We start from the raw sequence: 13,101 nt of genomic DNA, 5'->3' as shown, positions 1-13,101 counted from the left end.
ACAGTTTTTTCCTTCCCTGGGTCTGCGACTCTCTGCAATGTGAGTTTGCATCTTCTCCTATCAAATATATTTCTCTAGCCCTGGTTTCTGGGTGACTTGTGGCTTGCTCCGAACAATAGAATGTGTCAGAAATAACCTTGTCACAGTTCTGACCTAAGTGTCAGTAGAGCCTGAGCCAGGTGAACCCTCTCCTGGAAACCATGAGAAAGTGCATGGAGCAGCAGGTGGAGCCATCCTGGCCAGGGCCATCCCGGACCAGCCAGCCCCCAGGCAAGGTCGGGTGAGGAGTTGAGGCGGCAGCCATAGTCCTCATGAGCCAGGCCAGCTGGGAGCAGCTGAGCCTAAACCAGCAGCCATGCAGTTAACTATGACACATAAGCCCTATGTAAACTGCAGAGCTGATGACAAGAAACTAGTGGTTTTTGTTTTTCTTTTTTTAATTTGTGGTTTCTATCTCCAAGGGGTTAAGTATGAGTCCATAGGACTTGAGACAAAGAACAATCCATGGGACGGAATCTGAGCTAATTCATTAAATTACAGACATTATAAGTTAAGCCTCCCATGTAATTTTCCCCAGCCACATCCTCCTGCCCTTAAGAAATTGTCAATAACGCAATTATCTTCTCTGGGGATGAGCTCTTTTCCCCAAAGCACCTGAACTCCCCAAGTAATGGGAGCAGGGCTGCAGATGAAGACTTAACTTGTTTTTCTTTTCCTGCTCAGTAATGAAGTGTCAGAAATTCCTTGTAACTTTCTAGAGAGAACCACATAAGAAAGATACTTTCCCAACAATGGGAGGGTAAATAAGCCTTTGTGTGGTTTGTAATGTCTGTCCTTTTTCTGATAAACAGACCACTTGTTGGAGAAGAGGCCTAAGAGGAACACTGCTTAGGAGTAAATGTTGATTAAGAGCGGTACCGTGGCGCCCAGGGAGGAAGGCAGGCAAAGGAGAGGGGTTGCACTCTGAGTCTGAGAGGCAGCAGACTACCTGAGCCCAGTTCTGGGATCCCACTAGGGAGTGGGAGGTGGCCCCACCGTGAACAATGACAGCACTGTCAGGGACGAGATGATGCTGCAGGGACCCCAGCTGAGGCCGGCCCAGAGGACCCAGCCCTGCACGCTTGTTTGAAAAATGAGTCACCCAGTCAGGCTTCTACCCTGTCCCTCACACTGATTCTCTGGTCACCCTCCTCCAGCTTGTCCCATTGCCATCTTTCAGCATTGGAGAGTATGCTGCTCCCAGCAATGCTCCTGGACACCCAACAGGGAGAAGGCGGGCGTATTCAGATTTGCTGCTCCACCTGTCAGACGGTGAGAAAACCCAGGACCGTGGGGCCACACTCAGGAGATTGACGGACTCCAGACCAAGGGCAGAGAGGAGTGAAAACCATGATTATACTTCTACAAGTGGACAGTGGAGACTCCCCCCTCCCCTCCCCCAGGCAGTCCTCCAGGCCCTCTGGACACTGCTGAATCCTATGACCAACACAACTTGCACACAGTCTGGCCTTCCTACCTCATATTCAGTCCTTCCAGATGACGGGCTTTAGAATACTTGATAGTGTTTATCATGCCCCCTCTGTCTTCCTTCCTCTGGGCTAAGTTTCCCTTGATCCTTCAATTAGAAAATAAGTATGCTTGACTGGAGACAATTGAACAAAATTCCCAGCAGCCTCAGTGAAGCAGAGAACCCCATCTGTAACCATCAGTGTAAACATTAAATACAGAAATCCCTCTGACACTGTCTTCTCAACAGCCAACAATGTAGTGGGCCCTGCTAAACAAAGTCATCGGCAGTAGAGTGATGAGAACTACACAAATTAAAGAGCTGCGCCCGAGTGAAAAAAGATTGTTTTGTTTTTCAAGTAAATGGTCTGGCATTGTTCATAATGGTTTCCTGGGTACTGGTCTCATTTCGTATCACTTTCCAATGATTATTCTTCCCAGATATGGGCACACAACTTGCATTTCGTATACCCTCAGTGCATCGTTTGTGAATTGAATGTATGCTTGGTCTTAATTTCATAATCTTTAAAGCCAAAGGACAGAGGTGCCCGCCGATGTCTGCACTGGGGTATACAGTTCATACTAGGAGACTGGCGTGCTGAGTTGTGGAACACCAAGATGAAGAAATTCACTTTGATGCAGAACAACCCAATTCACAGACTTCCACACAGCCCTAATGCAACTGCACCCTGATTTGGTTGACAATGGGAGTATACACCTGAAAATGTTAATGAACTTTAATTGAATAGAGCCTTAGGACCCCATTTTCCAAAAGGATCTATATGATAAAAGAAATACCATTTTTAGAAAGATCTGACCTGACATGAGGAGAAATATTCTAGAGAGCTGCCATGGAAGGTTTCCTTACTATAAGACAGAGACATGGAAAGAAAGTCCTTTTATTGCTGTGAACACTGGATGTGACGGCTGGAACTTCGACAGACATCTTATGAACAAGAGGGAAGCCAATCTGAGGGCAAAGCTAATGAGGATGAAATAACAAAATAATGAAAAGAAATAGTGATATCCCTGAACTGCTGCATCAAACGGCCCTAGGTCTCTAGTCAGAATTTTAGATAATATATCTCCTTATAGTTTAAGGCATTGAGTTGTTCTTATTCAAGAAAGAAATTATCCCAAATAATAGAGGAAGGAAACAAGTTTAGGGAACAAAAATTTGAGTCCCATTTTGTGAAGGAGCTGGATATATGAGTCTAGATGTCTCAATGTGTGGATTTGTACCGCATAAGCAAGAATGAACATACCCTTGGTATCCATGGTGACAGACTGCAAAATACACATATATATCGCATATAATACAGTGTAATATTATATATAGTGTGCATATATATATGAAAGTGAAAGTGGAGGGAACCAAACCTTCATAGTTTACACCACTGAAGACGGCATACCTAAGATTACTGTGCATTTTGGTGGAGAACTCTTGCCTTTTCCTAAAGTGTAGTCAGGATGACTACTCATCTCAAAGTCATGAAGCATATGCTTATTTATGTCTTCTGGTTGTTCCATGGATATTTGGTTATTTCTCCCTAAATAAATTGTAATCTCCTAGAATTATTTATTCCACATCCCACAGAGAGGAGACTTCACATTAAATATGGATTTCTGGCTTCACTTGAAGATCTGAGAGCACTGGTCCCATTTTCCTGCCTATGACAATGAGCTGGAGCTGAGAAGAGGGACTGCCCTCTACCCTCCAGCCTCCACCAGCCTCACTCACATTTCAGTGAGTGCCCCTTACTTAATCTTTTGGGGACAAAGACTTCCTTCCATTCGATCATTGTGTTGAACCAAGTGACCTGCTCCTAACATTGTGTGATCCTAAAAGCCTGTCTTTTACAATAATACAGTAAATCAGTGAAATTTCAGATTGTTCTTCCCTTCCCATCCACCCCTCCTAGGCATTTGGCCATTCCTGGCTTTCCCTAATTTTACTCTACCCATACTGCCTGGCAAAAATAGAACAGTCAGTTCTATTCAGCCCCCACCTGGTTTGGTTAAAGATGAATCTACAGTTTCCCCTGTTTACCACAAGACAGTGCCCTCCATCAGTAAGGCGAAAACCTAATAAACCAGGTAAGAACCAAACAAGGCTGCTCTTTGGTGAAATGACCCAACCAGCAAGAAGAGGAGCTGTGACTCATCCCTTCATCTTAATACTGAAGAAAAGAAGAGTGGTTTAAATTTTGTTCACCTGCTTGGTGATCCACTCAAAAACATTTAATGACTTATGTTTTAAGGTACTAGAGAATAATAATAGATACCTCTAACTGAATGCCATGAACTTCATTTATGATCTCCTATTTTCTTTTTCAGTGAAGGATTACCCATTTTCAACCTCATTGAGAAGGTATCAAAACTGGTTTTCCAGCTCTTACACCATTCTGCTTCTATTCATTCTCATTGTTACACCAACCAACAGACCTGCCTCATTTAATCCATTTTAAAGGCACACAAAGAGGTTAGATAGCAGGGTGTCAGCTTATTTCCCCTTCTCATCTAAGGTTTACTAAAATAAATTGAAGCCACAGTCAATAGTTACATTAAACAACAATTGTGAATTTTTGTACAGGGGTACATAAGACTTCCCTCTCTGAACTCTACCAGCCATGTATCTGAAATCCTCTTCTGCAAAACACGATATTTAAAGGCTCTGTATTGACACCTAGTAGATGATGCTAATGTGAAAAAGCAAGATTTGGTCTTCTAACTGCAGAAAAAGTAGGAAGCCAACTCTCCTGAGAGCAATGAATTAGACAAATACCCTTTATGTCATTAAACCCAGGCAAGACAGGTTGTAAAGAAGAAAGTTAAATCGGTCGCTCAGGTGGTCATGGAAACACTGTGACTGTTATGGTTAGCCTATAATAAGGATGAAAAATGAGATCACCACTCCATTTATCTTCAGAAGTTTTTCTCTCTTGAACATAGGGTAATGGGATGCCTTTACTGCACAAATATAGAGCACTCCTTAAAGAGGGCGTACAATTAGCTACAGACAGCAACAAGTAGTAGTGGGCAGAATAATCTTTCTCATTCGAAATGTTAAAAAGAAGAAGACTAAGTTTTAAGATTATTTTGAATTGGAAAATTTTCAGCTATGAAGGAATATATTTGAAATAGTACATTTAGTAGAGTACATTTAAAAGTTTAAAATGTAACTACACCAAGAAGTGATCATACAAAAGAAGTCTCAACTTCTACACATAGGGAAAGATATCTTTGACGAAGACTTTTGGAAGAGATGCTTTAGGTTCTGCATTGTCTGAGCCGTGCAGCTAGCATGTGGTGTGGTTCCTGACCACAACATTATCCAGATGAAGGCCCCCTACTCCCTTTCCACTCATACTCTCCCTGGAAGTAACAACAGAATGTCCAAAAACCTTGAGTCAATAGAATAATGCAAATTAGCACTGGCAAAATGCCTGCTGGTCATTATTTCAGGAGTATATTTAAAGCTTCAGAACGCTTACTTTATCTACATTTTGATAAATTCCATTCAAAAATCATATTTTCTCTATTTTTGGCTAGTTCCAATATTATCTTTAAGAATTTTAATTCCATTATTCCAAATTGCTTATTTTAATATTTACTACATTATTAGAAAAATATAAACATCTACTCTGAGTATAAATAAAGTGTACATTGTATATGTCACTGATGTAATCTAAAATATAGGAATGGAGTCCATTATTATTAAAACTTTGTTTGGGGACAAATTACTATATGGCATGTACAGATATACATGCTTAAATTAAACATTTGTCCTACCTTTAAGCTAAAGACACAAATCAAAAACAACTATTTTAAAATGTAGAAAAAAATTAACTCACTTACTGAAGGATGGCTCTGAGAAGAACTGAATATTTGATAATTAACTGAAAATTACCTTATGGAAACTTACAGTTAGTGTTAAAAGGATCAGTTCCAATTTATTGATTTTACTGTTGGGATTTTTAGCATGACAAATATTGATTTTTAGGACATATTATTATGATAATAGAGGTCTGTGGAGTCAGACTCCTTGGATTCAGATATTAATCTTACTATTTGCAAAATCTATAATTTTAGGTTAATTTCTTAATCTCTCTGTGCATCAATTTCCTCATCCGTCAAATGGGGATAATATTACCTGTTTCATATGTTTTCTGTGTGAATCAATGAGATGATCATGTAAGTAATTATTTCTGTCAGTTATTATTAAATGTATATTAGCTTCAACTAGGAAACCAAGGCCTTCACCTGACATTTCCCAAATCCATTCCCTGATGTAATCCCTAATGCTGGTTCTAATTCCACTAATATTCATGTCCCCCTCTTGTTTCCTCACAAAGTAGATGAATTTCAGGTATTCCTGGGAGAGTTCTTTCCTACCAGGACCACCCTCCCTCTGAAATGTAAAATCAACAGGAATCCTTCCAGATTTGGCTGACCATGCCTAGTGCAGCTTCTCTGTGTGGGAGACTAGAGGAAATGGGACTAGTTTGCTGGAAGACTCCTCAGAGAACTCCACTGCAGGCTGCTGCTGAACCCCCTCGTGCCACTCTCCCGAATTCCCACTTCGGTCTTTGCTCTGCTGCAACCTGGGAATCCCCTCTGGTTGCTGGGTCTGAGAAAATCCTGCCCTTCAGGGCTGGACCCCATCAGTGACATTTTCTGGGGCTATTTAAAGTGTTTGTTCACATTTTTGTTGATGTCTCAGTGCTGTACTTAAAAGTAGCTGAATGGTATTCTTTACCAAAAAATAAATAATTTTTTAAATCAAAATTTGTCCATGAATTCCTTTGTTTAAACACTTCTAAATATGAAATTGAGTGATTTAATAATATCAAATATAGATAAGAGATAACAATATAAAATTCTTAGAGAGCAGGTTCAAAACTAAGGTTATCTGGTCTAGGACTTCTGCCCAACATGGAGGTGTAGGTAGATATACTGTGTCTCCTCACACAACCAAAAGGACAACAACAAATTTAAAAACAAAAAACAACCAGAACTACCAGAAATTGAACTGTAAAGAAGTCTGACAACCAAGGAGTTAAAGAAGAAATATTCATCCAAACTAGTAGGAAGATGGGCAGCCAGAGCTGAGAGGACTCACAGCAATGTGTAGGCTGGCGGACCAAGGGAGGTGGTGGCTGGTGGACCAGGCAGTCCTACATTCGCGTGCAGATAAACTGAGAGGAACAACTAGGGAGGAAGACACACCTTCCAATCCAGGGCTCCAGCGTGGAGAAATAAAGCCTCAAAACCTCTGACTAAGAAAACCTGTGGGGGTTGTGGTGGTGGGAGAAACTCCCAGCCTAACAGCAGAGTTTGTTAGAGAGACCCACAGGGTCCTAGGACGTACACAAAACCACCCACCCAGGAGTCAGCACCAGAAGGGCCCAATTTGCTTGTGGGTAGTGGGAGAAATGACTGAAAGCCTGCCAGGACAAGAGCAAGTGGCATTGTTCCTTCTTGGACCCCTCCCCCACATATAGCGTCACAACGCAGGGACGTGGTCTGCCCAACCCTGGCAAATACCTAAGGCTCCACCCCTTACTGCGTCACAGGCACACCAAGACAAAAAAAAATATGACCCAAATGAAAGAACGATCAAAGCTCCAGAAAAAATACAACAAAATGATGGAGAGATAGCCAACCTATCAGATGCACAGTTCAAAACACTGGTAATCAGGATGCTCACAGAAATGGTTGAGTATGGATGCAAAATAGAGGAAAGAGTAAAGGTTATGAAAAGTGAATGAAAGGAAAATGCACAGGGAGCCAAGAGTGATGGGAAGGAAACCGGGACTCAGATCAATGGTTTGGAGCAGAAGGAAGAAATAAACAGTCAACCAGAGCACAATGAAGAAACAGGAATTCATAAAAATGAGGAGAGGCTTAGGAACCTCCAGGACAACTTTAAACATTCCAACATCTGAATCATAGAGGTGCCAGAAGGAGAAGAGGAAGACCAAGGAATTGAAAACTTAATCAAAAAAATAATGAAGGAGAATTTCCCTAATCTGGCAAAGGAAATAGACTTCCAGGAAGTCCAGGAAGCTCAGAGAGTCCCTAAGCAGTTGGACCCAAAGAAGCACACACCAAGAAACATCATAATTAAGTTACCCAAGATTAAAGATTAGGAGAGAATCTTAAAAGCAGCAAGAGAAAAGGAGACAGTTACCTACAAAGGAGTTCCCATAAGTCTATCAGCTGATTTCTCAAAAGAAACCTTATAGGCAAGAAGGGCTGGAAAGAAGTATTCAAAGTCATGAAAGGCAAGGGCCTACATCCAAGATGACTCTATTCAGCAAAGCTCTCATTTCGAATGGAAGGGCAGATAAAGTGCTTCCCAGATAAGGTCAAGTTAAAGGAGTTCATCATCATCAAGCCCTTATTATATGAAATGTTAAAAGAGCTTATCTAAGAAAAAGAAGATCAAAAATATGAACAGGAAAATGACAACAAAGTCACAACTATCAACAATTGAACCTAAAAAAACAAAAACTAATTAAGCAAACAACTAGAACAAGAACAGAATCACAGAAATGGAGATCACATGGAGGGTTATCAGTGGGGAGGGGGAGTAGGGAGAATGGGGGGAAAAGTACAGGGATAAGAAGCATAAGTGGTTGGTACAAAATAGAAGCCAAAAATTTATATGTACAACCCATGGACATGAACTAAGGGGGGAGGAAGGCGGGTGGGAGGGTGGGTGCAGGGCAGAGGGGAATATAAGGGGAAAAATGGGACAACTTTAACAGCATAATCAATAAAATATGTTTTTTAAGAAGAAATCCTAAAGCTGGGTTTCTATATGAAAAGAAAAAAGAAGATAAAATCAACCTCTGCAAAAAAAAAACAAAAAAACAAAAAAACCAACAACAACTAAGGTTATTTAATTGTAAGAATATAGAGAACAAGTCCATAAGTTTTAGTTTTTGATTGGATTTAAAAAGACATGACATAAGTCAAATACTTAACAGCTTTTGATCTTATTTCAAAAATAAAATATGATGAAACTTTTAAATTCATTCAGAGGATTCCCTGTGTTCACTACTTAATACTTTTAACTCTTCATAGAACCACTCATTCAGTCAACATTTACTGAACCCTGACTACGTACTAGGACTGGACAGAAGTTTCAAATATACTAATTGCATGACATTTTCCATAATAGAACTTTATCAATACCATTCTCATGTGCTATGTCTATTCATAACAAATATAAAACACGTATTGATCAAACTAGCCAACTGGGAAAGTGGGCAAGAGAACACCGCCTGCCTCAGCATTTCCCCCACCTAGGAGAAAAAGCTTTGGAGCTGCAAGCTCCCTGGGGAACCACTATCACATGGGCCTTTCTGTGAGGGATTAAGGAAGCCAGAGCAGCTGGGACCCATTTTCAGATATAAAACTGGCATGAAAGGCCTTACATGAATGACTAAAACTCTAAGTTCAGATAGGCTAGAAGAGCCTAAGAAAGGGATACATTAGTCTTGTTGTTAAACCAAAGAAAATCGATTAGATCACAAATGGGCAGATTTGACCTCTGATTCTATAAGCCTAGGAAAACGAAAAACAAAGATGTGCACCCTTATTTATCAATCCTTTTGCATGTCATAGTAAGATGGTAAGAATTAAAGGGTGTGTAAGAAATGTCACCCCTGAACTAAAATAAACAAGACAATGATTTGTGTTAAAATCTTTCACTTTTCAAATTTCAGACAACTTTTTATATATTCTGTTATTAAAATTTAAAAGATCAGTAACTTTTTGCTATGACAAGGTAGTTCTTTTCCTTTGTCATTTCCTACTGGTTGAGCTCCACTCCATTGGTTAAGTGGTACTTTTTCATGAACATCTTTATGAACAAGAAGAGTTCAATGTCAACTTACAATGGGTTTTTATATTATATTCTTAGATATCAAAGTATACTGGACTGTTTTTTAAACAAATCAAATAAATCAAATGAGATTATAAGAGTCCTAGGTGTTTAGAGACGGACCAAATTAAAGTGAAAATAAAGTGATATTCCCATTTTATTTCCCACTTCTCTATAGAGAATATCAAGGTGATAATAGTGATAATTATCAAGTTTCTCAACATATCCAAACAGTACATAGGAACAGTATATTTAATGTTTATGAAGTGTCCATTTCTAAAACAAATATAGAAATACAGCCATTTTCATAAGCACTTTCCACCCTTGCACTGCAGAAGTGTATAGACTTAGTAAAAATAAAGAGAAACAATATACTGCTTAACAGCTGCCAACAAGACATGTTTACTCAATCCTCTGCTGATTCTAGTCCAATACAGCCTTTTCCCCCAGATCTCACATGGTCGGAATACCACAGAGCTCCTGGTATCATTTACATGCTGTAACTTCAGATTCTGCATACAAGCCATTTCTAAATTCCACACAATTACTTGAAAAAATTATTATTCCAGGGTTGTTCTTTGATGGTAGTGACATGTAATTCTCATATTCTCTAAATTTTTTCTTCATCTTATAAACAATGAAATGTTCTCATTTATGGAAGGAAGTGGAATTATTGGTGTTGCGGGTTCTGGAAAGACTACTCTCTCATCCTTTCCCCTCTAGGTTCCAATGAATTTGAAAAACAGATAAAGGATACTAGAAGGGTATCAAAATAAACCACCAAATGGTACTTAGCATTCTCTGGTATTGGCTATGTTAGAGCAGTAGTTAAGTTCCTAATACATGTCTCACTCTTTTCCCAAATCTAGACTTTGGGGCCTCTTTTGAGGAAGGCTCAATCTGCAGCGGTCTCTTAACCAAACTGCACGGAGCCTCAGGTACACCTCCTTGGAATGCCAGAGGGAGGGTGTGCGTGGTGACTTCCCCCCACTGGTCGTCACGAGCCAATGAAGGACTTCTGACCTCATCTCTCCTGTCAATTATGTCATTTTCCTTCACATAGAATAAAACTAGTAAGGGGTGCAGAGAAAATCGGACACTTTCCCTTCACTGCTGCCCTCCTTTCAGGGTGAAGGGCACAGTCCCCCTCGAGAAAATATAAGATGACTGTTCCCCAAAAAATTAATTTTGGGAAAATTTATTATACTTTAATTTGCTCATGTTCTTTTTTTAAAAAAATCTATTGTTTTGTCACAATACTTTCCAAAATTAATCAATTACACAAGACTGTCTGGCCAGTTTGTTTTTCTTCCCCAGTAAAAGGCACCTACAATTATGATAATAAAATCAGATGCCTGTTCTGCTGACTTGATGGAACGTCATCATAGGATGTGCAAATTTCATGAAGTGTATCACCTCACACATGCATTTGAGTATTTGTCTAGTGAGAGCCCTTGTTTGTTAAACAGCAGCTGATACGATCCTGAGGAATACTGGCCCGCAGAAAACGGCTGGAGGTAGCCCTCTTACAAGGTCACTTCATACACGCATTCACCCACCACACACCAGTCAGCATTCCAAGTACTGGGGCATCAAAGTTCTCATAGGCTTTTATTCTAAAAGGTGTCTAGAGTCAGTACGTAGAAGAAATACAGAAGCGAGATAATTTTATGGAGTGATAAGGATAACGAAAGACACAGAAACTACTTGATGTGATTGATTGTCACTGGAGATGCCCAACGAAAAACTGGAGAAGGGGAAGATTTTGGATGAAGTGGTCAAGAAAAGCTCTCTGAGGAGAAACCATCTGCTCTGAGACTTCAATTAGATGAAGGAGCCAGCCAGACCTGGACTAGAGCAAGTTAAAAATTATAAGACATACAGAAAAGCCTAGAAATGAGAAGCTACAGTCTCAGTTTTTAGAGAATCCAGCCTATTTTATGCCAAGAAAACTACTTCGTAGATGTTAACACAGAGTTAAACAGCTTACTCCGTTGTAAATAACACATGGTAAACCAGTGGGAAGTGGCATACGACGCCCGATGAACCCTGAGGTGTTGATCCAATGAGGGACGAATGAATGAACACGCACCCGGTGAGCCTACTAAATTCCAGGCACTGATCACGGTTCTTCCACATTCTGCTCACTTTGAACAAATGCTTCCATCGTTCATTCAGCGAATTTGTCTGGAGTTCCTCTACGTGCCGGGCACTGAACTTGGCATAAGATTCCATTATGAACCTGACACGGTACTCCCTGCCGGGCACTTATGCTCCGCTGAGGGAAGCTGACAGTTCAACAAACAATTGTGATATAGTTCAGTCAGAGCTTTCGAAGGAGTGAAACTGAAGTACCATAGGTTCACATGGAGTTGTTCTTAGGCTTCCTGGATAAAATGACATTCAAACAAGGTTTCACAGATGAGCAGGAAATAGCCAGGCCAGGCAGCTGAAAGAGAATTACAAGTGCTCCTCCATGTCTGGAGCCGCAGAAAGTGAGGAAAACTGTTAAGAGATAAGACTGAAGAGTCAGCAGCAGCAGATCACACAGAGCCCAGCATGCTGAGCTGAGAAATGTGGACTTTACGTAGAGGGAGTGAGAACTGATAAAGAGCTTTAAGCAGGGGGGCCACGCACAGGTTTGTGAGTTTTTGGAGAGTCTCTCTAGCTTCAATGAGGAGATTTCACGGTGGGAAGGCAAAAAGCGGTTGAACACGTAGTGAACAATCCATTCAAAAAGTTTGCTGAGAAAACTGGAAAGCCTCCACTGAGCTGGGTTTCCACCTGGATCTCACAGTACATTACTTTTAATGAGCTTAAACCTTACTTATAAACTTTTCTCACATTTTTAATACTCAGGTGCTGAATTTAATCACAGAAGGTTACATTGTATTACTTACTTCATGTGTTTTGAAATGTGAATTTTTCACTGAGTCAGCATGGCCGTATCGCTTAGCTCAGAAAAACATCTCAATCCTGTGCTCCGCAAAACTGCCATTAACACGCATGGCCTCAGATGATTCCAGGTGACGTGAAATTGAATCATGACTTTTTGCAACGTATTCTAATCAGCTACACCATTAACTGTTTTCAAATGGTAATCAACTCAGCTCCTAATGAATTCAGCTTGCTCCATGAATTCTATGAATGCATTTACCAATACAAGGTATAATTATATTACTTTCAGAAATCATTTCCAGCAATCGAACAAACTAAGAAAAATTCAGAGTCTTGTGTGACAAGGCAATTAAACAATATGAACTGCAAGACTCCCATTTCATATTCTGAAATTTAGTTATGAAGTTTTTTCTGAAAAATGATATACAGTGTCCAGCAGAAGTAATGCCTGCTTGAGTGTGGTTGGTAGTGTAATAATATGGGCGTAATAATTTATAGTTTTAATTTGAACATTTCTCCTAAAATGTCACATGGGGTGCTTGGGTGTGATATTGTTATGTTACAGAATTACATGTTTGTGATTTTGTAGTAAATGATTTTGTAACTAAAAGGGGGCATTATTTTTGCCAGAACATGTAATTGGAACAAATACAGATATGAGCATTATAACTTTAAACTATGGACCACCGAGCAAAATTGTCAGTCAGTACTTTACATCTTGTTATGTGCCATATTGCATACATTTCTCTAACAGAGAGAAGTCTTCTCCCTTTTGATAAGAAGGCAGGTAGCAATGTCTGCAG

The sequence above is a fragment of the Desmodus rotundus genome, chromosome 3, assembly GCF_022682495.2.
Source record: "Desmodus rotundus isolate HL8 chromosome 3, HLdesRot8A.1, whole genome shotgun sequence".
Lineage (NCBI taxonomy): Eukaryota > Metazoa > Chordata > Mammalia > Chiroptera > Phyllostomidae > Desmodus > Desmodus rotundus.
This window is presented reverse-complemented; position numbering follows the sequence as displayed.